This window comes from Chiloscyllium plagiosum, unplaced genomic scaffold, assembly GCF_037043375.1.
Source record: "Chiloscyllium plagiosum isolate Xiang-an unplaced genomic scaffold, Cpla_swu_hap1 HiC_scaffold_2, whole genome shotgun sequence".
Taxonomy (NCBI): domain Eukaryota; kingdom Metazoa; phylum Chordata; class Chondrichthyes; order Orectolobiformes; family Hemiscylliidae; genus Chiloscyllium; species Chiloscyllium plagiosum.
The window spans coordinates 114,412,336-114,440,263 of NW_028270140.1; the positions used below are offsets into that span (position 1 = coordinate 114,412,336).

Here is a 27,928-nt window from a genome sequence, read left to right on the forward strand (position 1 = left end):
AAACATCTTGTTCCATTCAGGTTATTGTGATGGAATTTCAAATATATTCCTCCATTAGAACAATTCATGGTAAAAAAGAACACAATACCATCTGTAGAGTTTGATTGAAGTGCTTATTTAGCATCTGGAAAATATGTAATGAGATTAATTTAAAAAAAAATTTGTACCTTGGAAAATCCTGAACAGTTTTCAAGCTGGAAAATATTGTATGCTGTTGTTTATGTGATTTTAACTGTTAACTACCATTGATTGAATGATTTTTGTCCAGATTACACTTTTCGCAATGTGTACACTTTTGTTCTGTACAATGAAGCATATAATTTTGTGATTATGGTGAGTGAAATAAATATAGATTTCACTTCAGAAAATTGCCATTAATGTATCAAAAGAAATGAGCAGAAATCTCTCACTACAAATCCTTAATTATGAAAAATAAACAATTCAGATTCTAGTAATAAACTTTAGAAACAAAAGACAGGAGAGAGAACAGATTGATGCCTCCTGCTTGTCTACAATTCATATGATGCTATTGAAATTATGGTCTTATTGTCTAAGTTGCCTTACATAGATTGTAGAATGAACATAGTTACAGGCGTAAGCCATTTCACCCTTTGAGCTTGTTGCATCATTCAGTTAGATGGTCTGTTACTCCCTTTCACTCGAAATCATTACCTTACAAAAATCCAGGAGCCTTGAAGATTTCAGTTACTCTTGTATTCACATTTTTTGGGGGGTACAGAGTGGTGAAGTTCCATTGTTCCTTGTCTAGAAAAGTGTTCCCTGATTTTTTTTCTGCTGCAAGTCCTAGCTCTAATTTTAACAATATACATGCACCTTCAAATCTGCTTTAGAATTATTTTTACCTATTTTTAAATTCCAGTTCCATTAATAGAATTAAAAATTAATAGCATACAAATGGTCTCAATTTTAGATATAGTTGTATTGGGTAGGCAGTCCTTCAATAGTTATCTCTAAAACTCTGTTCTATTGAACAGGTCTCATTTTCCACATGTGTGAATGATTTTTATACTTGTACATGTGGGCATTGTCGGCTATTCCAGAAATAAGTATGCCAGAAGGTGATGGTGAGCCACCTCTTGAACCACTATGTGGTCTAGGTACACACACAGTGCAGTTATGTAGGAAGATCCAGATTTTGACCCACTGACAGTGCGTGGTGTGGAGGGGAATTTACAGTTGATGCATTCCCATATGTCTGCAATCTTTTTCTTTTTAGGCAGCAGGGGTCATAAGATTACAAGGTGTTATCAAAGACATCTTGATAAGTTACTGCAGAGGATCTTGTATCTGGTACATCTTGCTACAACTGTGCATTAGTGGTGTGAATGTGTAATGTGCCATTCAAGATGACTACTTTGAACTGGATAATGTCAAACTTCTTCATCCATTAAAATGGAGAGTATTCCATGATATTCCATATAGCTGCTATGTAAAAGGTGTACAAAGTTAAAAATCACACGACATCTTGACTCCCTAAAGCCTGTCCACCTTTCACATGATTTGGAGATGCCGGTGTTCGACTGGGGTGTACAAAGTTAAAAATCACACAACACCAGGTTGTAGAACTACAGGTTTAATTGTAAGCACTAGCTTCGGAGCGCTGCTCCTTCATGTGGTTGTGTAGGACACAGAATTTATAGCAAAAGTTTACAGTGTGATGTGAACTTCACACTGTCAACGTTTGCTATAAATTCTGTGTCCTACAATTGTTTAGTCCACAGTCACCTGATGAAGGAGCAGTTCTCCGAAAGCTAGTGCTTCCAATTAAACCTGTTGGACCATTACCTGATGATGTGTGATTTTTAACTTTGTACACCCCAGTCGAACACCGGCATCTCCAAATCATGTGAAAGGTGGACAGGCTTTAGGGAGTCAAGAGGTAGGTTACTTGATACAGAATCCCCAACCACAGATCTGCTGCTCTAGCTATTGTATTTATATGAATAGTCCATTTCATTTTCTGGTCCTCAAAATGTTGATACTGCAATATTTAGTGACGGTAATGCCATTGCATGTCAAGGAGAGATGCTTCAATTCTTCCTCATGTTGGAGGTAACCATTACCTTGTGTTGTGTGAATGTTACTTGTGAATTAATCAGCCCATGTGGACTATAAAATGCAAGCTTGCTTTGGAGTTGGGGATTCAATCTGATCAAACACATATGCTATAGCTAGCTGGAAGACCTCCAAGAACCTCACACTCCTTAGGGATATGGCTGCCTATGTGTGGGACAGAGCTGGGGGAGGCAGGAGTTCAGGGCACATGCCTCATCAGCCTGGACAAAGAGAAAGGCTTTATCTGAATATCGCACGCATGCACAATAGAGTTGCCTAACAAAATGGGGTTTCGATTCCACAATTGGATACAACTGTTGGAAGCAAACATCGGTAGTGAAGTTTCAGTCAATGAGTGGCAATCAAATCTGGAGTCAGGTAGAGCTGCCCTGCCCTGCTAATGTATAGAACCTTTAGCAAGGCCATAAGAAAGAATGTGGGCTTAAGAGGAGTAACTATTCCAGATCATGGAGGCACCAGTGTCAAAGCCTCCATGTACATGAATATCAATAGTGTCCTCTGCTGAGATCCTCTGTTGGTACACAGACTGATGAGCAGCTGTAGGAGAAAGAGAGGACTGATGAACATCTGTAATCAGTTCCAACTGTTCTGGGAATCAAGAGAAATCAAGTCAAGAGCAAGGTCATAATTTTTGGGAATTGGGCCAATGCATTGTTCCCATCACTGTCACATCAGATGAGCTGAAGGTGCTGGAGCATATGTTAAAACCTGGAAGGCGTGCATAGCCACTGTAAAACAAAAACTCTACTTACTGTTCCCTGAGATGCACACCAAGACAAACGTAAACTACAGCTGGAGGATCATCAAACCAGTGCATTTGCAGAGAACGTCAAGAAATAAGTGCAATGGTTTTTGTTGCATTTCATTATGGGCAGCTCCATGATGCAGGCCCATGTGCTCAACATTGTTGTTGTCAGGGATACACTTGCATATAAATATTAATTTGCTGAACAACACTCTTTGGTTTATACAAAGCTTGTTGGTGTTCTCGAGTAAATTTGTCCACAACTGAGTGTTGTAGACTGACACATTCTAAGGTCTAGGACTATGTACTGAGGGATGCATTTGAGCTTGGGCATTCAGCTGTGCAAAGGCATAATTGAGAAAGGCCATCATCTAGAGTCATAGAGCTGTACAGCATGGAAACATACCCTTCGGTCTAACCCGTCAATGCCGACCAGATATCCCAACCCAATCTAGTCCCACCTGCCAGCACCCAGCCCATATCCCTCCAAACCCTTCCTATTCATATACCCTTCCAAATGCCTCTTAACTGTTGCAGTTGTACCAGCCTCCACTACTTCCTCTGGCAGCTCATTCCATACACATACCACCCTCTGTGTCAAATAGTTGCCCGTAGGTCTCTTTTATTTCTTTCCCCTGTCACCCTAAACCTATTCCCTCTCGTTCTGGACTCCCCGATCCCAGGGAAAAGACTTTGTCTATTTACCCTATCCATGCCCCTCATAATTTTGTAAACCTCTATGAGGTCACCCCTCAGCCTCCGACACTCCAGGAAAACAGCCCCAGCCTGTTCAGCCTCTCCCAACAGCTCAACTCCTCCAACCCTAGCAACATCCTTGTAAATCTTTTCTGAACCCTTTCAAGTTTCCCAACATCTTTCCGATAGGAAGGAGACCAGAATTATATGCAGTATTCCAACAGTAGTCTAACCAATGCCCTGCACAGCCGCAACATGACCTCCCAACTCCTGTATTCAAAACTCTGACCAATAAAGGAAAGCATACCAAACGCCTTCTTCACTATCCTATCTACCTGCAACTCCACTTTCAAGGAGTTATGAACCTGCACTCCAAGGTCTCTTTGTTCAGCAACATTCCCTAGGACCTTACCATTAAGTAGGTAAAAAGTGTATAAGTCCTGCTAAGATTTGCTTTCCCAAAATGCAGCACCTCGCATTTATTTGAATTAAACTGCATCTGCTACTTCTCAGCCCATTGGCCCATCTGGTCAAGATCATGTAATCTGAGGTAACCCTCTTTGCTGTCTACTATACCTCCAATTTTGGTAACATCTGCAAACTTAATACCTGTACCTGTTACGCTCGCATCCAAATCATTTATGTAAATGACAATCCTTATGGCACTCCACTGGTCACAGGCCTCCTGAAAAAGAATCCTCCACCACCACCCTCTGTCTTCTACCTTTGTGTCTACTTCAACGTCAGGAGCATTTGGAATAAGGTGGGTGAACTTGTAGCATGGGTTGGTATCTGGGATTTTGATGCTGTGGCCATTTTGGAGACATGGGTAAATCAGGGACAGGAATGGTTGTTACAGGTTCTGTAAGAACAGAGAAGATGGCAAAAGAGGGGGGGGGGTAACATTGTTAGTCAAGGACAGTATTACGGTTGCAGAAGCGACATTTGAGGGCTCACCTACTGAGGTAGTATGGGCTGAGGTTAGAAACAGGATAGAAGAGGTAACCCTATTGGGAATTTTCTATAGGCCTCCGAATAGTTCCAGCGATGTAGAAGAAAGAACAGCAAAGATGATTCTCGACAGGAGCGAGAGTGACAGGGTTATTGTTATGGGGGACTTTAACTTTCCAAATATTGACTAGGAATACCGTAGTTCAAGTATTTTAGATGGATCCGTTTTTGTCCAATGTGTGCAAGAGGCCTTCCTGACACAGTATGTAGACAGGAGAAAGTGAGGTCTGCAGACGCTGGAGATCAAAGCTGAAACTTTATTGCTGGAACAGCACAGCAGGTCAGGCAGCATCTAGGGAACAGAAGATTCGACGTTTCGGGCACACGCCTGAAGAAGGCGTGTGCCCGAAACGTCGAATCTTCTGTTCCCTAGATGCTGCCTGACCTGCTGTGCTGTTCCAGCAATAAAGTTTCAACAATATGCAGACAGGCTAACAAGGGGCAAGGTCACATTAGATTTGGTACTGGGTAGGTGTTAGATTTGGAGGTAGATGAGCACTTTGGTGATAGTGACCACAATTCAGTTATGTTTACTTTAGTGATGGAAAGGGATATGTATATGCTGCAGGGCAAAGGTTATAGCTGGGGAAAGGCAAATACGATGCAATTAGGCAAGATTTAGCATACATAGGATGGAGAAGGAAGCTGCAGGGGATGGGCACAATTGAAAGATGGAGCTTATTCAAGGGCCAGCTATTGTGGTCAGGCAGGGAGGAAATGGTCAAACTCCAGAGCCATGGTTTACTAAGAAAGTTGAATCTCTTGTCAAGAGGAAGAAAAAGGCTTATGTTAGGATGAGATGTCATGGTTTAGTTAGGATGCTGGGGAATTACAAGTTAGGCAGGAAGGACCTAAAGAGAGAGTTAAGCAGAGCCAGGAGGGGACATGAGAAGTCATTGGCGAATAGGATCCAGGAAAACCCTTAGGCGTTTTAAAGGTATATCATGAATAAAAGAATGACTAGTGTAAGATTAGGCCAATCAAGCATAGTAGTGGGAAGTTGCGGGGAGTCAGAGGAGATAGGAAAAGCGCTAAATGAATATTTTTTGCCAGTATTCAAGCTAGAAAAAACTCAATGTTGTCAAGGAGAACACTGAGATACAGGCTACCAGACTGGATGGGATTGAGGTTCACAAGGAGGAGGTGTTAGCAATCCTGGAAAGTGTGAAAATAGATAAGTCCCCTGGACCAGATGGGATTTATCCAAGGATTCTCTGGGAAGCCAGGGAGGAGATTGCCGAGTTTTTGGCTTTGATCTCCAAGTCGTTGTTGTCTACAGGAATAATGCCATAAGACGAATATAGCAAATGTTGTTCCCTTGTTCAAGAAGGGGAGTAGAGACAACCCTGGAAATTGTAGACCAATGAGTCTTACTTCAGTTATGGGTAAAGTATTGGAAAAGGTTATAAGAGATAGGATTTATAATCATCTAGAAAGGAATAAGTTGGTTGGGGATAATCAACACGGTTTTGTGAAGGATAGGTCATGCCTCACAAACCTTACTGAGTTATTTGAGAAGGTGACCAAATAGGCGGGTGAGGGTAAAACAGTTGATGTGGTGTATATGGATTTCAATAAGGAGTTTGATAAGGTGCCCCACGGTAGGCTATTGCACAAAAAGGAGGCATGGGATTGAGGGTGATTAGCGGTTTGGATCAGAAATTGGGAAATGGGATGGGAAATGTTCATCCTGGAGTTTAGTTACTAGTGGTCTACCGCAAGGACCTGTTTTGTGTCCACTGCTGTTTGTCATTCATATAAATGACCTGGATGAGGGTATAGAAGAATGGGTTAGTAAATTTCTGGATGACACTAAGGTTTGTAGAGTTTTGGATAATGGCAAAGGATGTTGTAGATTACAGAGGGACATAGATAGGCTGCAGAGCTAGGCTGAGAGTTGGCAAATGGAGTTTAATGCAGAAAAGTGTGAGGTGATTCATTTTGGATGGAGTAACAGGAATGCAGAGTACTGGGCTAATGGTAAGATTCTTGGTAGTGTAGATGAGCAGAGAGATCTCGGTGTCAATGTACATAGATCCCTGAAGTTTACCACCCAGGTTGATAGAGTTGTTAAGAAGGCATATGGTGTGTTAGCTTTTATTAGTAGAGGGATTGAGTTTTGGAACCATGAGGTCATGCTACAGCTATACAAACCTCTCGTGTGGCCACACTTGGAGTACTGCGTAGAGTTCTGGCCACTGCATTATGGGAAGGATGTGGAAGCTTTGGAAAGGGTTCAGAGGAGATTTACAAGGATGTTGCCTAGTATAGAAGGAAAGACTTATGAGGAAAGGCTGAGAAATTTGAGGCTGTTTTTGTTAGAGAGAAGAAGTTGAGAGGTGGCTTAGTTGAGACATATAAGATAATCAGAGGGTTTGATAGGGTGGACAGTGAGAATCGTTTTCTTTGGATGGAGATGGCTAGCACAAGGGGACATAGCTTCCCTCCTTTATCTGATTTCACAACCACTTTTATTGAGCGAGCTTCTAACTCAAATTTCCTATGTTTCTGCAGATCCAGAACAAGTATAAATTTTGTTTCGTCAACTGGTGGTTGGCATTTATCGGTTTCCTTTCAATTTATGGTCAGGATTACAAAAGCAATCCTCAGTCTGGCAATTCACTTTGACATAATGTTGGATTTACACATTTAATGAAAGAAGTATTAAATCATGTTTAACTGTAATATCAAACAAAAGAAACGCCTGCTCTGAGTCATCAGTGAGACAGTTGCCAAAGAAGTACAGCCCAAAAGGAAGTATAAATATTGGATTTTCTCCCTGACTGAAATAATAATTAAACATTAACCATCAGCAGAGTTGGAGACAGCCCAGGCACAGAACATTGTACCACACATAGAAGGAGAACATGTGAAGAAAGAATAAACCATGTAAACATTGTATACAGGCATCACAGAGCCCGAACAAAAATGGAATCAATGGGAATCATGGAGCCAACTGGTCAGTATCTTACCTGGCACATAGCAAGCTGGTGTGTATGTTGGAGGTCACTCATCTCGGCTTCAGGGCATTTCTTCAGGACTTCTTCATGGTAATGTCCTAGGTCCAACCATCTTCAGCTATATCATGCATGATCTTCATCATAAAATCAGAAGTGTGTATGTTCACTAATGATTGCACAATGCTCAGCATCATTTGCGACTTCTCAGATTCTGAAACAGTCCATGTCAAAATACAGTGACAAATAACATTCACACCACACAAATGCCGGGCTATGAGTATCTCTAATAAGAGACATTCTAAATACTGCAGCTTGATGTTCAATGGCATTACCATCACAGAATCCCTCACAATCAATATCCTAGGGGAAACTATTACCAGAAACTCAACTGGACTCACCATATAAATTCGGTGGCTACCAGAACAGGTCAGAGGCTAGGAATGCTGCAGCAAATGACTCACATCCCCAAAGCCTGTCTACCATTTACAAGGTCAGAGGTCACATGACACTAAATTATAGACCAACAGGTTTATTTGAAAGCACAAGCTTTTGGAGCATTTCTCCTTCATTGGGGAAAGGAGCAGCGCTCTGAAAGCTTGTGATTTCAAATAAACCTGTTGAACCATAAACTGGTGTCTTGTGACTTCTGAACGTGTCCACCTCAGTCCAACACTGACACCTCCACATCATGCCTACCAACTACAAGGCACAAGTCAGGAGTGTGATGGATTACTCCTCCTTTTCCGGAATGGATGCAGCTTCAAACACTCAAGAAGCTTGACACCGTCCAGGACACAAGCATCCACTCCCTCCACCTCTGATGCTCAATAGCAGCAGTGTTTATGATCTACAAGATGAACTGCAGAAAAACAGCAAAGATCCTTAGCACCTTTCAAACTCACTGTCATTTGTATCTGGAAGGACAGGGACAGCAGATACATGGGAACGCCACTACTTCCAAGTTTCCCTCCAAGTCACTCACCATCCTGATTTGGAAATATATTGCTGTTCTTTCACGGTCGCTGAGTCAAAATCCCGAAATTCCCTTCCCATGGGCATTGTGAATCAACATACACCACATGGACTGCCGCAGTTAAAGCAGGCAACTTGCCACCACCTACTCAATGACAACTAGACCCAACCGGTTATACCCATTTCTCATGAGTGAATAAAACAGAAGGCTTGACATTGATGCAATTCAACTTTATAGCCCAAATTACAAAATACTTGCTCTTATTTCAAAGGTAATTAGCTCATTTTGCACTAAGTCTAGATTAATATGCATTGCATTTTTGATTGACTTCACAAAATGGAACATTGGAACTCTTCCACAAATGGTGATTGGCAGATAAATTTAAATCTGAGATTGTTAGGTTTTTTGGTATCCTGAGGTGTTATATAATAAAGAACAAAATTGAGCCTTTTGAGGTAAGTCATAGATCAGTAATAATCTCATTGAATACTGGAACAGGCTGTCAACACTAAATGGCTGCCTCTTGTTCCTATGTTCTTGCTTCTTACCATAGTCCATGTGCCACATCACACTGCATTTGTTGCATCAGTGATGAGGAGTTTCTAGGTGTTAAGGTCTTGAGTTGCTCCTTCAAATGTTTTTCCAAACCCATCTGTTTTAAATCCATCTCCAATTACTTTTAACCCCTTCAGTCCTTCCATGGCTCATACGTCTTCCAATTGAAAACTATGATTTTGAGCTGATCACAAATGAGGCAGATTTCTAACAGTACCTCTCCCAAGAGGTGTGGAATGTGAGTAGATATGAGGTGGTTCTCAGAGATGAACTTGCCAATATCCCATTTTAGACATGGAGAATCGTGAAAATATAAGTACTGTGTGGATCTGTAGCTGCAATAGTCAACAGAACAGAATGTTCCACTTCACAGTTTTGGTTGAGTCTTTAGGATCTCTGCAGGTGCATAATTGACTTTTTCTTCTTTGTTACAATGACCATTGAACTGACCCAAAGGGTTAGTGCTGTTACAGGAACAATGATGTGCTGTCTGACTATCCAGGATTTCCTTCAGCTTAACCATTAAGGTCAGTAGCACACAACAAGGACATATTGGACTGGAGTTGTTATCATGTTGAGCCTGATTGGAAATTTTCCATCTGCTTGTTCTACACGATTGTTGAATATCTGAAAATGTTTCATGTTAAACTGCATGTTAAGATTTGGCGAAGATCTTTGCCTCCTCACTCTCCAGGGGAGTTATACCAGAATATTGGAAGGAGGCGAATGCTGTTTCTCTTTTCAAGAAGGTTAATAAGAAAATCCCTGGCAAATACAGATCAGTTAACAAAGTTTCAGAAATAATTCTGAGCGAAAGGATTTATGACTATTTGGAAAGCATAGCATGATTAAAGGCAGTCAGCATGGCTTTGTGAATGGCAGGTCATGCCTCACAAATCTTATTGCGTTCTTTGAGGAGGTGACAAGACAGGTTGATGAAGGTCGAGCAGTGGATGCAGTGTATATGGACTTCAGCAAGGCATTTGATAACGTTCCCCACGAAAGGCTTATTTATAAAGTCGGGAAGTATGGGATACAGGGAGATTTGGCTGTCTGGATTCAGAATTGGTTGGCTGACAGAAGGCAGAGAGTGGTTGTAGATTAAAAGTATTCTGCCATTGTTGAGAAAGGGGGGGAGGGGGGGTCCTGCAGGGCTCTGTTCTTGGGCCTCTGCTCTTTGTAGTTTTTATAAATGACTTGGATGAGGAGATTGAGGGGTGGGTCAGTAAATTTGTAGATGACACAAAGGTTAGAGGGACCGTTGATAGTATCGAGGGCTACTGCAGCCTGCAGCGCAACATAGACTGGATATAAAGCTGGGCTGAAAAATTGCAAATGGAGTTCAACCTGGATAAATGCGAAGTGATGCATTTTGGAAGGTTGAACTCGAATGCTGAATATAGGATTAAAGACAGGATTCTTGGCAGTGTGGAGGAACAGAGGGATCTGGGTATGCAAGTACATAGATCCCTCAAAGTTGCCACTCAGGTGGATAGGTTGTTAAGAAATCAAACGGTACTTTGGCTTGCATTAGGGGGGGATCGAGTTTAACAGTCGCGAGGTTTTGCTGCAGCTCTACAAATCCCTGGTGAGACCACATATGGAATATTGCATCCAGTTCTGGTCACCCTACTATAGGAAAGATACAGAGGCTTTGGAGAGGGTGCAAAGAAGGTTTACCAGGATGCTGCCTGGACTGGAGGGCTTGCCTTATGAAGAGAGGTTGACTAAGCTCAGACTTTTCTCTCTGGAGAGAAGGAGGAAGAGAGGAGACCTGATCGAGGTATACAAGATAATGAGAGAAATGGATAGAGTCAATAGCCAGAGACTTTTCCCCAAGGCAGGATTGATTGGCACAAGGGGTCATAGTGTTAAGATATTAGAAGAAAGGTATAGAGGTGACGTCAGAGGAAGATTCTTTATGCAGAGAGTTGTGAATGCATGGAATGCATTGCCAGCAGTGGTGGTGGAAGCAGAGTCATTAGGGACATTTAAGCGACTGCTGGACATTTACATGGATAGCAGTGAATTGAGGGGTGCGTAGGTTAGGTTATTTTCGGCACAACATTGTGGGCCAAAAGGCCTGTTCTATGCTGCACTTTTCTATGTTCTATCTTCTACTTGTATTATCACTAGTTTGATGTTTGGCTGGGATTTTGTCAAGTTGATGGGACACTTAGGTTAGGTTAGGAAATGCTGCAACTCCACAAACCTGTCTCTGTTAAAAGGGCTCACATTTTCCATATTCTTCCAGGTAGGCAGGACCAATATGGAGACAGGCTCTGCTTTTGGAGACAGGCATGAAATGGCTCACAGGTAAGAGGTGACCGGGCAGGAATGCCTGCCTTCTGTGACAACTGCACAATTTCAATGGTGAGTGTCAGACCCTTAAACTCTCACGCCCTTACCCAACCCTACACCCAATATATCCCTCCGATTTTCTTCATATCCCCCATTCCCCCTCTGTACTGTCTTATGTATCCCGTGTGTTTGTGTAGGTGTAGCTCTGTTAATCAAGGATGGATTAAGAATTTGTTCATTGCTGAGAAATACCTTAATTTGAAGGATCAAATTGTAGAATCAATTTGGGTAGATGTAAGGAATAACAAAGGTTAATATTTGCTTATGGGAGTAATTTACAGGCGCCTAAACAGTAGTTACATCATAGAGGAGATCATACAAGAAGAAAGGAGTCGGGCATTTCAGAAAGGTACTGTATGACATGGGGTAAACACCTCTGCTAAGTTAAAATCAGCAACACAGAAAATATTTATCCCATGCAGTAACCTGTAAAAATTCAAGAGGTCAAGAACTATGTAAAGTAAAAATTAACAACTTTATTTCTTAAAGTATAACAGAGAATAATTAACTAACAACTATTTACAACTCCTTCCTCTAACCTATCTTTTACTTTCCCCTCTACAATACTGATCTGATAAAAATCCCATTTAAGATTTACAAAACAAATCTTCTTATCTCAAAACCAGGCAGCTTTCAGTTCTTCTCTGTATTCCTGTCTTCTTCTTCTTGGGAATTCTGCTTCATAGGTTACTGATCGATAAAGGTACCTTTAAGAGAGCTATTTTTTCAGGTAATTTTTACATACTGGTGACTCAGCAGTTCTCTTCTCAACTGTTCAATTTTCCCCAGTCTTATACCCCCAAAGCGTTGAATTGTGTCATTAGCTTTTAATATTGTCAATGTACTAAATTCAAACTGGATTTTAGTTTGATATTATTTTTGGGGGTATAATTTAAACTAATTGGCCGAATTCAAATCTACTGAAACTTTGTGTTCTTCTTCAGCAAATCAGTTAACGGTATCACTAGACTGCTAAAGTTTGGAACAAACTTCCGATAGAATCCGCTGAGTCCCAAGAATCGAAGCACCTCTTTCTTCAAGGTTGGTCATGGAAATTCCTCTATGGCCTTCGTCTTTGCATTCAGTGGGGTCAACCTTACATGACCAACGCTACATCCCAAGAACATCACCTCAGCTTTCACAAATTCCATGTTATTTAAGTTTATCACTGGTTTTGCTTCTTGTTCAAAGAGCTCTGCTAATTGTACCATATGATCTTTCCAGGTCTTACTAAAGATCACTACATCGTCCAAATTGATTGCACAGTTTTTTAACCCAGCCACAACTCTGTTCATGAGTCTTTGGAAGGTGGCGGGTGAGTTCTTCATTCCAAAGGGCATCACTTTGAACTGATAGAGTCCATTTGGGGTTACGAACACAGAAATTTCTTTTGCCATCTCTGACAAAGGTACCTGCCAGTAACCACACATTAAGTCCACCTTGGTGATGTAACTGCCTTATCCGACTTTCTTGATACAGTCCTCCAATCTAGAAATTGGATATGAGTCCAATTTTGTAGCAGCATTGACCTTCCAATAATCCATGCAGAATCTTTGAGTCCCATCTGGTTTGGGAACAAAGACGAGCTCCACTCGCTCTGGCTTGGTTCGATGATGTCCTTGTCAGCATGGCCTCCACCTCCATCTGGACCTGTATGGCTTTGAAATAATTAAGCCAATAGGCATGTTGTTTCATCGGAACAATATTCCCTATGTCCACTTCATGTACAAAAGCATTAGTCCTCCCCATCTGATTCTTATATATGTTCTTATACTGCAGTAACAAATCTTTCAACTGTGTCCTATGCTCATGATAGCTTACCAACCTATCCCGGTCCTCAAGAACATCTACAATTTTTCATCTTATTTTGAGGCAGCTCAAAATCCACATCATCTGGATTTGATTCCTCACTCTGCGGGGCAGTAACTAACACCTGTTTCTCCAGTTCTTTCTCTCTAGTGTAATACGGTTTCGACATGTTCACATGACATACCCAATACCTGTGTTTTTTCTATCTGGCATCTTTACTAGATAGTTCACCTGACTCAACTTTTTCTCAATTTGATAAGGACCACTAAACCTGGCTTTGAAGGGATCTCCTACCACTGGTAACAGTACTAAGACGTTATCCCCTCAGGAAAACATCCGAGTCTCAGACTTTTATCTGCCACCTGCTTTCTTCTATACTGTGCCCTCTTTGGGTGCAGTTTAGCTAACTCACCTACTCAATTTAGTCTCTCTCTCTCACCTCCAATTCATAATCTAAGTGTGAGATCTCCAACTTTGATTCTGCCAATTTTTCTTTAATTTCAAAGGGCCTCTCACTTCATGATTAAATATTAACTCCGGGGGAGTGAACTGAGTAGATTCGTTTGGGGCATCTCTAACAGCAAACAATATGAATGGGATACCTTTATCCAAATCATTTGGTAGTTCTGACAGTATCCTCTCAACATGGTCTCCAGGGTCTGATGCCACCTTTCTAAAGCTCGCTGGAATTTAGGATGATACACGCTGGATTTAAAGTGCTGTATACCTAAGCTATCCATGACCTCCTTAAACAGCTGAGCAGTAAAATCTTACCCTTAGTCTGACCAATTCTCTCTGGGTATCCCATACCGTGTGAAGAAAGCTACTGACTCCTCGACCACCTTTTTTGCCTTGACATTCCATAATGGAATTGCCTCTGGAAATCTGGGAGACACATCCATTATGGTTGATAAGTACTAATTCCCACTTTTAGTTCTCAGGAGGGGAACTGCGCAAACTATTATAACCGTCATGAAAGGTTCTTCCAATGTGGGAATTGGCGACAAAGGTGCTGGTTTTATTACCGCCTGTGGATAACCCACTATTTGGCATGTATGACACGTATGGCAAAGGTTAACCACATCCTTGTGCATTCCAGGGCAATAGAAATGTTTCCATACCTTAGCCTGAGTCTTTCATGCCCTCAGGTGACCTCCTACAGGTAGTTCATGTGCTGCCCGTAATACCTCCTGTCTGTATGGTACCGGCAACACAATCTGCTGCACTTCAGCCCATTTCCCCTCTGCACTAACCTGCCATGGTCTCCATTTCCATCTTAGGATTCTATCTTTCAGACAATAAACTTCCGGAATATTCTCTGCCTCCTTTCCAGGGTACCCATCCAAATATATATCTTTTACTGTCTTGTCTCGCTGCTGCAAGTCCCTTAGCCTTTCAGAGTTGAAAAGTGTGGTGCTGGAAAAGCGCAGCAGGTCAGACAGCATCCGAGGAGCAGGAGAATCGACGTTTCGGGCATAAGCCCTTCTTCAGGAATGAGGCTGGTGTGCCAAACAGGCTGAGATAAAAAGTAAGGGGTGGGAATTTGGGGGAGGGGCGTTGGGAATATGGTAGGTGGAAAGAGGTGAGGGTGAGGGTGATAGGTCGGTGGGGGGGGAGAGGTCGGGAAGAAGATTGCAGGTCAAGAGGGCGGTGCTGAATCCGGGGGTTGGGACTGAGATAAGGTGGGGGTAGGGGAAATGAGGAAGCTGGAGAAATCTACATTCATCCCGTGTGGTTGGAGGGTTCCTAGGCGGAAGATGAGGCACTCTTCCTCCAGGCGTCGTGTGGCCAGGGTCTGGCGATGGAGGAGGCCAAGGACTTGCATGTCCTTGGCGAAGTGGGAGGGGGAGTTAAAGTGTTCAGCCACGGGGCGGTTGGGTTGGTTGGTGCGGGTGTCCCAGAGGTGTTCCCTGAAATATTCCTCAAGTAGGCGGCCTGTCTCCCCAATGTAGAGGAGACCACATCGGGTGCAGCAGATACAGTAAATGATGTGTGTGGAGGTGCAGGTGAATTTGCGACGGATATGGAAGGATCCATTGGGGCCTTGGAGGGAGGTGAGGGGAGAAGTGTGAGCGCAAGTTTTGCATTTCTTGCGGTTGCAGGGGAAGGTGCCAGGAGTGGAGGTTGGGTTGGTGGAGAGTGTGGACCTGTTGAGGGAGTCGCGGAGGGAGTGGTCTCTCCAGAATGCTGATAGTGGTGGGGAGGGAAATATATCCCTGGTAGTGGGGTCTGTTTGGAGGTGGCAGAAATGACGAAGGCTGATCCGATGTATCTGGAGGTTGGTGGGGTGGAAGTTGAGGACCAGTGGGGTTCTGTCCTGGTGGCGATTGGAGGGGCGGGGTTCAAGGGCGGAGGTGTGGGAAGTGGAGGAGATGCAGTGGAGAGCATCATCGACCACGTCGGAGGGGAAATTGTGGTCTTTGAAGAAGCAGGCCGTTTGGGCTGTTCGGTAGTGGAATTGGTCTTCCTGGGAGCAGATGCGGCGGAGGCGAAGGAATTGAGAATATAGGATGGCGTTTTTACAGTGGGCAGAGTGGGAGGAGGTGTAATCTAGGTAGCTGTGGGAGTCGGTCGGTTTGTAGTAAATGTCTATGTTGAGTCGGTCACCTGAGATAGAAATGGAGAGGTCTAGGAAGGGGAGGGAGGAGTCTGAGCGTTTCAGGACTAAACACTTCTGTCTGACCCTCTGCCTGTTCAGGTTTTTCCTGCACCATTACGTCAAACGGGGTATCAACTAACTGAACCTCAATTCCTTCACCTTTCTCTTTACTTTTCACTTTGTACTGTGACTTATGACTTAGGATCCGGTTATCACACAGTCTGGGAAAATACCGGGATATTTCTGTTTTAACTCCTCAGTTTCTTGGTCTTCCTTGGACTTCTCCACAACAAGGAGTGTCACTCCCACCTTGGATCCTGCCAAATCATTCCCAAGAACAAATTGAATTCTTGGAACTGATACTCTATTACTCCCCAGTCTTGAGTTGGCTCTCCAATCTGATTTTTACATCAGGGAACATTAAATCTCCATCCATCTATCCCACAAATTACCACAGTCTCAGGTAACAGATCAGAAAGTGTGCATATTCACTCATCCCTTACTATTCATGACTGGTTAGATCCTGTATCTCTCAAAATTATAACTTCTTGTCCTTTTCCCCCTGTTCTTTCTGAAGAAACTTTACTCACAGAGGCAAATTCTTTGTAGATATCAAGTACTAACTCCATACCCAGCCCCTGCCTAGGCTGTGCACTCTCCTGCAGCTCATCGACTCTTCTCGAAATCTCCTTTAATACCTTCACAAATGCCACTGGCTAAGTTTCTCTTACCATATCTTTTCCCACAATGTCTTTCTTTAACAGTCAGCACTGTGACTTTACTTGTCCCACTTTCTGGCAGTGAAAACACCTTTTCCCAGTGTCCTTCTGAAACCACCGGCACTGTAATTTTCTGAGTCCCACTCTATTACAGTGAAGACACCAGGCCTTTCTCTTCCTGTCCACCCGCTTGGGCTTCTTTAACCTGTGGTAAAATCTTACCAGTGCTCTACTCTTGGTAGGATCTCCCCTTCTCCCAACTTCTATCCCTCATAGGATGAAATTCTGGCCGGAAGCTTGTCTTATGCACCATCATGTACTCATCTGCTAATTCTACTGCCCTTCTCATTTCTTGAACTTTCTGTTCCTCCACGTGAATTCTTACCATCTCTGGAAGTGAGTTTTTAAACTCCTCCAGCAGAATAATCTCTCTTAGAACCTCAAAGCACTCACCCATCGATCAAAATGACTATGTTTAATTCTTTTGAACTCAACATAAGTCTGACTTGGTTCCTTTTTTGTGTTTCTGAACCGCTGTCTATATGCTTCTGGTACCAATTCATAAGCTCTTAAAATAGCCTGTTTAACCTTTTCATAATTTCTTTACCCCTCATCTAACAGTGTGGCAAATACCTCACCAGCTCTGCCTGCCAGTTTAGTCTGAACTAACATTACCCATAAATCCTCCGATCACTCGATCTGCCTAGCCAGTTATTTAAATGAAATAAAGGCTTCAACATCTTTCTTATCAAAATGTGGCAATGTTTTGACGTATTTATATATATCACTACCTTCTCTTTTAATCTCCATCCTGTTAACTTGACTTTGCTGACAAAGTCACAACTTCTCAAGTTCAAATTCTCTCTCTTTTTGTCTCTCCCTTTCTTCTCTCTCTCTCTCTTTCTGTTCAGCTAAGAACCTTCTCTCTCTCTTTTGACTCTCACTCTCTCTCTCTCCCTTTGTTTATCTTCTAACTCAATTTTTCCTCAATTGTAATTAAAGTTTTTCTACCTGTACTGCACTTTTCTGTCTCTCTGATACACCTAAGTGTTTGAGTAATTCCCTCAATTTCAGATTTACTTTTGTCCTCTGTTAAACCCAAATCTAACTTATTTGCTAATCCTAAATGTATGACCTTTTTCTTTCCTTCTAAGCTTTCTTGGCAAATTTGAGAATCATCTTCAAATCCCAGAATCTCTTTAGCAATTTTAAGAGCCATTTCGCTCACTTTTAACTTAATCAATCACAACTCACTGAAAGTAAGCAAATTGCCTCACCTACATTTTATTTAAAACTCTAACACACTAACCTGCAAGTTTTTAAATCTGCTGGGATTTTTCATACCCCCATATCTATTCCATTCTGTCTAAACCAGTTCAAATATCGACAACAAGCCCCCAAACTGTTACGACACAGGGTAAACCCCTCTGCTAATTTAAAACCAGCAACATAGAAAAGATTTATCTTGTGCTGTAATCTGTGAAAATTTAAGAGTTCAAGAACTATTTAAAGTAAAAATTAACAACTTTATTTCTTAAAGTATAACAGAATAATTTACTAACAACTATTTAAAATTAGTTCTAACCCATCCTTTACTTTCCCCTCTGCAATACTGGTCCGATAAAAAATCCCGTTTAAGATTTACAAAGCAAAGCTAATTATCTCAAAACCAGGCAGCTTTTGGTTCTTCTCTATATTCCCGACTTCTTTTCTTCTTCTTGGGGATTCTACTTCAGAGGTTACTGATTGATAAAGGTACCTTTGAGAGAGCAATTTTTTTCAGGCAGTCTTTACATACTGGTGGCTTAGCAGTTCTCCTCTCAACTGTTCAATTTTCCCTGGTCTTATACCCCCAAAGCACTGAATTGTGTAATTGGCTTTTAAGATTGTCAATATACTAAATTCAAACTGGATTGGAGTTTGTTTTTTTTTGGGGGGGGGGGGTTTAATTTAAACTGATTGGCCTAATTCAAATCTATTTTTGTCTCCAGGCAACCAGCTACCCCAACTGCTGGTCCAAAAAGGTTTCATTATATTCTTTTTCAGAACACTTGGTGCTGTCAGGTAGTTCTGTTGCTTTTAATTCTCTTAAAGGTGCAGTACAGCCACATCTTCATAACAGTACCCACAATAATTATGGGTGATTTTAATCCTGTGTGGATTGGGAACATTAGATTGGTAAAGGTAACTTGGAAAATGAGTTAATCGGGTGTATTTATGGCAATACCTTAGGGCAGTACATTCTAGCACTAACCAGGGAACTGGCAACCCTGGATCTGGTGATATGTAATGAGACAAAATTAATCAATAATCACATGGCAAATGATCCAGTAGGTGACAGTGATCTCAATATGACAGGATTTCATGCTCAGTTTGAAAAGGAGAAGCATGAGTCCATGACTAAAATTTAAAACTTAAATAATCAATAAAGGCATCCATAATGCGATGAAAAAAGAGCTGGTTAAGGTGAATTTGAAAACTAAGGTAAAAGCTAGGTCAGGAGAGTTGCAATGGAGATGTCAATCATTCTCAGCAAAGATTTATTCCAGTGAGAAAGAAAGACATTTTGAAAAAGATAAATCATCCATGGTTAAATAAGGAAGTTAGATAGGATAGATTAGTTAACTATCAGGAAGATAGGTTTCAATTGAAAGAAACACTGCACAAATCTGCAAAGATTAGTAGTATGTCAGAAAATTGGGCAGACTTTAAGAACCAGCAAACAATCACTGAAAAGATAATAGAGATTGAAAGCACTTTGTGAGAGAAAACTATTGATAAAAGTAGATAGTAAGTTTCTCCAGTTATTTGAATAGTAAGATAGTCACGAAATGTTGGTCCTGTAGAGAGTGAGTATGAGGTATTGGGAATGATTAAGGCTTTGCACCTTTCTTCAAGTTAAAAGATTGAAAAATTTCCAAACGACAACTGAAAATCAAAAAATGATAACAAGGGATGAATTCCAGAAATATTGAAATGAATAATAAAAATGGGAGACAGAAAGTAGGAATCTATAGGCCAAATAGCTGAACGTCTTTAACAGGGAAAGTACTAGTATCCATTTTAAAGAGCTTTTTGTAGGTACTTAGAAAATCATAACTTGATCAGACAGTGCCAGCTTGGCTTTGTGAAAAGGAAATTGTGTTTATTTAATCTATTTGAGTTTTCTGACTGAGTAACATCCGTGACGGATAAAGAAATGCCAATAGATGTAGTTTACCTTGATTTCCAAAGGTCATTTGATAAGAAGCCACATGAAAGCTTGCTGATCAAGATAACAGCACTAGGTTTGTTGGTGACATAAAAGATTGGATAGTTAACATGAAGGAGAAAATAGGGTTACATGGATCTTTCTCAGGTTGGCAAGAACTCGCTAGTGGAGTGCCTTAGAAATCAATGCTATGTCCTCAAATATTTGCAATCTACATCCATGATTTAGATGAGGGGACCAAATACAAGACCATAAGACATAGGAGCAGAAATAAGGCCATTCAGCCCATCAAGTCTGCTCTGCCATTCAACCATGGCTGATAGGTTTCTCAATACTATTCTCCCACTTTCTCCCCGTAACTCTTGATCCCCTGGATACTCAAGAACCTGTCTATCTCAGTCTTAACTATACTCAATGACCTGGCCTCCACAGCCTTCTGTGGCAATGAATTCCATAGATTCACCACTCTGGCTGAAGAAGTTTCTTCTTATTTCCATTCTTATTTCTTTACTCTAAGGCTATACCCTCGGGTCCTAATCTCTTCTACCAATGGAAACATCTTCCCAACATCTACTCTGTCCAGACCATTCAGTATTCTGTATGTTTCAATTAGATTCCCCTCTCATCCTTCTAACCCCATTGAGTATAAACCCAGAGTGCTCAAACATTCCTAATATGTTAAGCTTTTAATTTCTAGGACCATTCTCGTGAACTTCCTTTGAATACACTCCAGGGCAACCGCACCCTTGAGATATGGGGCCCAAAACTGCCCACAATACTCCAAATGTGGTCTGACCAGAGCCTCAGAAGTACATCCCTGTTTTTATATTCAAGTCCTCTCAAAATAAATGCCATCATTGCATTTGCCATCCTAACTACTGAGTCAACCTGCAAGTTTAACTTGAGAGAATCCTGGACTAGAATTCCCAAATCTGTTTGCATTTCAGACTTCTGAATTTTCTTCCCATTCAAAAAGTAGTCCATGTCTCTATTCTTCCTATCAATGTGCATGACCTCACACTTGCCCATGTTGTACTCCATTTGCCACTTCTTTGCCCAGTCTCCTCACCTGAACAATTCCTTCTGCAGCCTGTCTGCCTTCTCATTGCTACCTCTCCCTCTACCTATCTTTGTGTCATCTGCAAACTTAACCAAAATACCTAGATTGTTAATGTATAAAGTGAAAAGTTATGGTCCCAACACTGACCCTTGTGGAACATCACACCTTGTGGCTGCCATCCTGAGAAAGACCTTTTAACCCCACTCTCTCCTTTCTGCCAGACTGCCAGGCTTCTATCCATGCTAGCACCTTGCCTCTGACACCAGGGGCTCTTATCTAACTCAGCAGCCTCCTGTACGGCATTGTGTCAAAGTTGAAAAATGTGATGCTGGCAAAACACAGCAGGTCAGGCAGAATCCGAGGACCTGGAGAATCGACTTTTCGGGTATAGGCCCTTCATCAGGAATGTGTGAATTTTCTCCCCATTTAGAAAATATTCCATGTCTCTATTCTTCCTACCAATGCATGACCTCACACTTTCTGATGAAGGACTTATGCCTGAAACGTCCATCCTCCTGCTCCTCAGATGCTGCCTGACCTGCTGTGCTTTTCCAGTGCCACACGTTTGGACATTGATCTCCAGCATCCACAGTCCACACTTTCTCTTACGCACCTTGTCAATGGCCTTCTTGAAATCCAGGTAGATAACATCCATTAGCTCTCCTTGGCCTAACCTGCTTGTTACTTCCTCAATGATGGAAATGTGTTGCTGGAAAAGCGCAGCAGGTCAGGCAGCATCTAGGGAACAGGAGAATCGACGTTTCGGGCATTAGCCCTTCTTCAGGAATGAGGAAAGTTGGTCCAGCAGGCTAAGATAAAAGATAGGGAGGAGGGACTTGGGGGAGGGGCGTCGGAAATGTGATAGGTGGAAAGAGGTCAAGGTGAGGGTGATAGGTCAGACTGGGGTGGGGGCGGAGAGGTCGGGAAGAAGATTTCAGGTTAGGAAGGCGGTGCTGAATTTGATGGATTTGACTGAGACAGGCTGGGGGGAGGGGAAATGAGGAAACTGGTGAAATCCGAGTTCATCCCTTGTGGTTGGAGGGTTCCTAGCCGGAAGATGAGGCGTTCTTCCTCCAACCGTCGTTTCGCTGTGGTCTGACGATGGAGGAGTCCAAAGACTTGCATATCCTTGGTGGAGTGGGAGGGGGAATTGAAATGTTGAGCTACAGGGTGGTTGGGTTGGTTGGTCCGGGTGTCCCAGAGGTGTTCCCTGAAACGCTCCGCAAGTAGGCGGCCTCAAATAATTCTAGCAGATTTGTCAGACATGACCTCCCCTTGATGAAAGTATGCTGACTTTGCCCTATTTTACTATACACTTTCAAGTATTCAGAAATCTCATCCTTCACAATGGATTCCAGGATTTTACCCATAACCGAGATTACGCTAATATATGGTAGGCAAGGTTATCAAGAGGAGAAAGAGCGTCTGCTAGGCTTTAAATTGGTTAAGTAAGTGAGAAAAAAATTGGCAGGTGGAGTCTAACATGGGTAAATGTCTACTTGTCGATTTTGTCAGTTAGAATAGAGAAACAGCATACCATTGGGGCAGCACAGTGGCTCAGTGGTTAACACTGCTGCCTCACAGTACCTGGGACTGGGGTTCAATTCTAGCCTCGGTGACTGTCTGTGTGGAGTTTGCACATTCTCCTCTGTGTGGGTTTCCTCCCATAATCCAAAGATGTGCAGGTCAAGTACATTGGCCATGCTAAATTGCCCATAGTGTTATGTGCATTAGTCAGGGGTAAATGTAGGGGGGTGGGTTACTGTTCAGACGGTCGGTATGGAATTGTTCATTCGAAGGGCCTGTTTCCACACTGTAGAGAATCTAATAAAAAAAATAAATGAAAAGAGCTCATAGAACTGTGAGATACATTAGGATCTGGTGACCTGGTATATGAATCAGGTATAGCAACAGCAAATGAGCAGGAAGATAACATGAAATATTTCTGTTGTTGCTAAAGGAATGAAACATAGAATTGGAACGTTTTACTGCAGCTACATAGGGTCTTGGTAAGACTACATGTGAGTATTGTTTACAATTTTGGCTTTCATTGCTTTAGAACCAGTTCAGAGAAGGTTTGCTCTGCTCATTCCTGGAATGAAAGAGTTACCTTATGAAGAAATGATGAACAAGTTAGGTCTGTACCCATTGGACTTTCGAAGAATGATAGGTGATCTTATTGAAACATACAAGATATCTGGGAGGTTAGATGCCTGGGAGGTGTTCCCACTCATGGGAGTAACTAAAATATGGTTCAATAATGAGAAATCTCTTTGAATGGTGGAACAGGCCCAAAATACCAGCGCTTTAAAAGGTTTTGTTAAAATTTAAACAGAAAATAGACTTGTTGGAGAGATCTGGGGCTGAACATACCACAACAATTCTGTGAAATCACTTCAGATTATTACACTAGAGATATCCCAATCACAGTAATAACATATCTAATTTACAATACAGCAGACAACTATTGAAATTGGAGAAGCTTTCTTTTTTTTTTGTATTTCAAAGCCTGTCATTGAATCTGACCCTGGAATAGGTGACTGTATTTTTGGTCTCCAATTGGGATGATTGTTCCCTCGTGGATCACATGGATTGGCTGGCTAACAGGAAACATAGAGTAGGAATAAGTGAGTTGTTTTCAGGTTGGCAAGATGTCACAAGCAGTGTGCCACAGGGCGTCAACTCTTTACAATTTAAATCAGTGATGTGGATAAAGGGATTGAAGGTATGGTAACTAAATTTGCAAATGTTACAAAATAAGTCAGAAAGTCATTGAGTCATAAAGTCATACAGCATGGAAAAAGACCTTTCAGTCCAACCAGTCATTGCCGAATATAATCCCAAACTAAACGAGTCCCACCTGCCTGTTCCTGGTCCATATCCCTCCAAACGTTTCCTATTAGAATCATAGAGATGTACAACGTGGATACAGACCCTTCGGTCCACCTTGTCCATGCTGACCAGATATCCTAACCTAATTTACTCCTATTTGCCAGCATTTGGACCATACCCCTCTAAACCCTTCCTATTCATATGCCCAGATGCCTTTTGAATGTTGTAATTGTACCAGCCTCCACCACTTCCTCTGGCAGCTCATTCCATATATGCACCACCCTCTGCATGAAAACATTACCCCTAAGATCCCTTTAAAATCTTGCCCCTCTCACCCTAAACCTGTGCCCTCCATTTCTGGACTTCCCCACTCCAAGAAAAAGGCTTTGTCTATTTATCCTATCCATGTCCCTCATGATTTTATAAACCTCTATAAGGAGCCTCCGCACTCTGGGGAAAACAGCTCAAGCCTATTCAGCTTCTCCCTATAGCTCAAATCCTCCAACCCTGGCAACATCCTTGTAAAACGATTCTGAACCCTGTCAAGTTTCACAAAATCGTTCCGAGAGGAAGGAGACCAGAATTGCTCGCAATCTTCCAAAGGCGGCCTAACCAATGTCCTGTACAGCCGCAGCATGACCTCCCAACTCCTACACTCAATGCTCTGACCAATAAAGGAAAGCAAACCAAATACCTTCTTCACTATCCTATCTACCTGCAACTCCATTTTCAAGGAACTATGAGCCTACACTCCAAGATCTCCTTGTTCAGCAACACTCCCCAGGGTCTTACCTGCTCTGATATGCCTTTCCAAAATGCAGCATCTCACATTTATCTAAATTAAACTCCATCTGCCACTCCTCAGCCCATTGACCAATCTGATCAAGATCCCGTTGTAATCTGAGGTAACACTACACCTCCAATTTTGGTGTCATCTGTAAACTTACTAACCATAGCTACACTGTTCATATCCAAATCATTTATATAAATGATGAAAAGCAGTGGATCCAGCACCAATCTTTATGGCACACCACTGGGCACAGGCCTCCGATCTGAAAAGCAATCCTCCACCACCACCTCTGTCTTCTACCTTTGAGCCAATTCTGTGTCCAATGGCTACTTTTCCCTGTATTCCATATAACCTAACCCTGCTAACCAGTCTCCCATGAGGAACCTTGTCAAATGCCTTAGTGAAGTCCATATAGATCATGTTGAATGCTCAGCTCTCATCAATCTTCTTTGGTACTTCTTCAAAAAACTCAATCAAGTTCATGAGACACGATTTACACGCATAAAGCCATCCCTAAATACAGTTTTGTAATCTTATCCCTAATCAAAAATGCCACTTCTCCTCCTCTCTTGCTCCCCTTTTGACCCTTCCTACAGCATCTATAGCCTGGAACATTAAGCTGCCAGCCCTGTCCATTCCTGAGCCATGTTTCTGTAATTGCTATGATTTCTCAGTCCCATGTTGCTAACCAAGCCCGGAGTTCACCTGCCTTCCCTGTTAGGCCTCTTGCTTTGAAATAAATGCAGTTTAATTTATCAGATTAACCTTGTTCTCTACTCTGTTCCTGCACACCCTGGCTGTTTTACTTACTCCTTTTCTCAACAGTGCCAATCTCAGACTGATCTCTTTCCCCACTATCTTCCTGGGTCCCACCCAACCCCATTATTAAATCCTCCCAAGCAGCTCTAGCAAATCTCCCCGCAGTTCAGGTGCAATCCATCCTTCTTATACAGGTCACTTCTACCCCAGAACAGATTCCAATGATCCAAAAATGTGAATCCATCCTCCCCAGCACCAGATCCTCAGCCACACATTCATCTCCTCTATCGTCCCATTCCTACCTTCACTACTTCCTAGCTTTGGGAGTAATCCAGACATTACTACCCTCGAGGACCTACTTTTTAAATTCCTGCCTAACTTTCTGTATTCTGTCCTCAGAACCTTATCCATTTTTCTTCCAATGTCATTAGTTCCAATTTGGAGGAAGGGCTAAGCTTTAGGTGTACAGAACATGGTTGAGTATGATTTTATATTGATTTGTGGGATTTGGTCATCCCTGGCTGGTAAGTATTTGTATTGCCCATCCCTAGCTGTCCTTGACAAGGTGCTGGAAAGCTGCTTCATTGAACCACTATGGTCCATGTATTGTCTCAGGTACTGGCTGTTAAATTATTGGAAGCAGTTCAGAGAAGGTCTACCTGATTAATAACTGGATTGAGCAGATTGGCTCATGGGGAAGTTCTGGACATGGGTCATCTGGAGTTTAGAAGAGTCAGAAGTTTCTTAATTAAAACATATAATATCCTGAGGGGGCTTGACTGGTTGGATGTTGGAAGAATGTTTCCTCTAGTGAGAGACTCTAGAACTAGGTATCTAGTTTAAAAACAAGACAGCGCCCATTTAAAACAGAGATGAGGAAACTTTTTTTTCTCTTGGAGGGTTCCTCCAAAGACAACAGAGGCAGAATCCTTAAATATTTTCAAGGCAGGGATAGATAGATTCTTGATTACCAAGGCAATGAAAGATTATCGGGGATATGCAGGAATGTGAATTCAAGGTTAAAATCAGATCAGCCATGATCTTACTGGATGGCAAAACAAACTCAGTTGAGCTGAGGGGCCCACTCTGGTTCCTTGTTTGCATGTTCATATATTTCCTCTGAGGGTTTGTGAACACAGCTACTTACTAAAGTGCCTGACTCTACTTACAGTGAATGGTTTTTAAACTGACCAATCTGGCAATGGTGCCAGTAAGAGAGAAGTACTTCATGTGTACTTGTCCCCTGCAGGGAGTCCAAATCCAGTTTCATCTGATATTTTTAAAAGGATCTTGAATCATGACCCAAACATCTGGGCCTTTGTATGCAATGCGTTTAACGTGTTCGGTTTCTGCTCATTTGCAAAAGGTCAACTATAACGGTCATCAATGACATTTATTCAAAATCTTTCAAATAATAGCCAGTTTAAAGCACTGTTTCCTGCACCTTAACTCACAGCAAGTCCCATTCCCTCATTAGTCATGTGCATACTGACGTATATTGGCTCTCTGTCAAGTAATGTCCTGATTTTAAAATCCCCATCTTTGTTTCAAAACCCCCTCTGGTCTCAGTCCTCCACATTTCGGTAAACTCCTCTGGCACCACAACTCTGAACTAATAGCAAAGTTGATTACCTCAAAAAATTGGCAGCAATACAATTCTGTTCAGACTTTTTGAGTTGTATAAAATTGAGAGTAAAAATTACATATAAGTTACAGCTAAAAGAGAATAATATGAGTGCCTTATTTTAGTCAAAGTGCAACATATTCATTTAACTAGATTTCTTGGTGATCGCAGAATGTATAAATTAACCACTGAGTTAAAACTGCCAATTTCAATTTGTCTCACAATGGCCAAATGCAAATATGAATACAACCTTTCTTCCCCAATTCATTTGGCAAATGTGAAGCAGCTGCATGCTACACTGTTTGAATTTAATTTCTTGCGAATATTTGGTGCTCAAGGAATAACAAAATAATGAAGAAATAACATTGCATATGAAGAAGTTTGTGAATTGTCCAATTGTCTACAACATCCAATTTGCTCACTCATTAAAGATGAGCAATAATTATTTGCCTAGCCAGTGGCACCCACATTTCATTAACAAACAACAACCATGTTTTTTTTTAGCCTGTGGAATTCATTACCACAGGAAGTAGTTAATGCCAAAGCATTGAACATATTCAAGAGGCAGCTGGATATAGCACTTGGGGTGAATGGGATCAAAGGTTGTGGGGAGAAAGCAGGATTGGGCTATTGAGTTGGACAATCAGCCATGATCGTGATGAATGGCTGAGCAGGCTCAAAGGGCCAAGTAGCCTCCTCCAGCTCCTATCTTCTGTGTTTCTATGTTTCTAGTCTTTGTAGTTCCAATAGACTTGTTTTTAATGATTACAATTAATATAATCATTGATTGTTTCAATGATTGTTATTATGTTTTGGGAGGCCCTCGAGTTGTAAATGGAATGCTACAAATGAAAGTTTTCTCTGCTTTAAGATGTCAGCTTTGACTCACTTTTGCCTCTGAGTCAGAAGATTGTTAGTTCAAACCCCACTTCAGAGACTATAGCACATAATAGAGGCTTGATACTTCAATACTCTACTATTAGATATGTTGTCGTTTGGACAAGAAGTTCAGAACTTACCTTCAGAATTAGCTTTGTTGTCACGTGCACTCAAATGGTTGCAGTGAAAATTTTGCAATGTCACTGCTTATGGATCCACCTTAGGCACAAAGTTCCTCGGTACCCATA

The 27,928-nt window shown here is 41.8% G+C and overlaps 1 long non-coding RNA gene across 1 annotated transcript; it reads right to left on the reverse strand.

Moving 5' to 3' along the window:
- Positions 1 to 27,928, reverse strand: LOC148151968 (uncharacterized). Its single transcript, XR_015761214.1, has 3 exons — positions 27,821 to 27,928; positions 7,522 to 7,720; positions 1 to 124 (listed from the first exon to the last, which is right to left on the reverse strand). It is a non-coding gene; the product is annotated as an uncharacterized LOC148151968 (long non-coding RNA).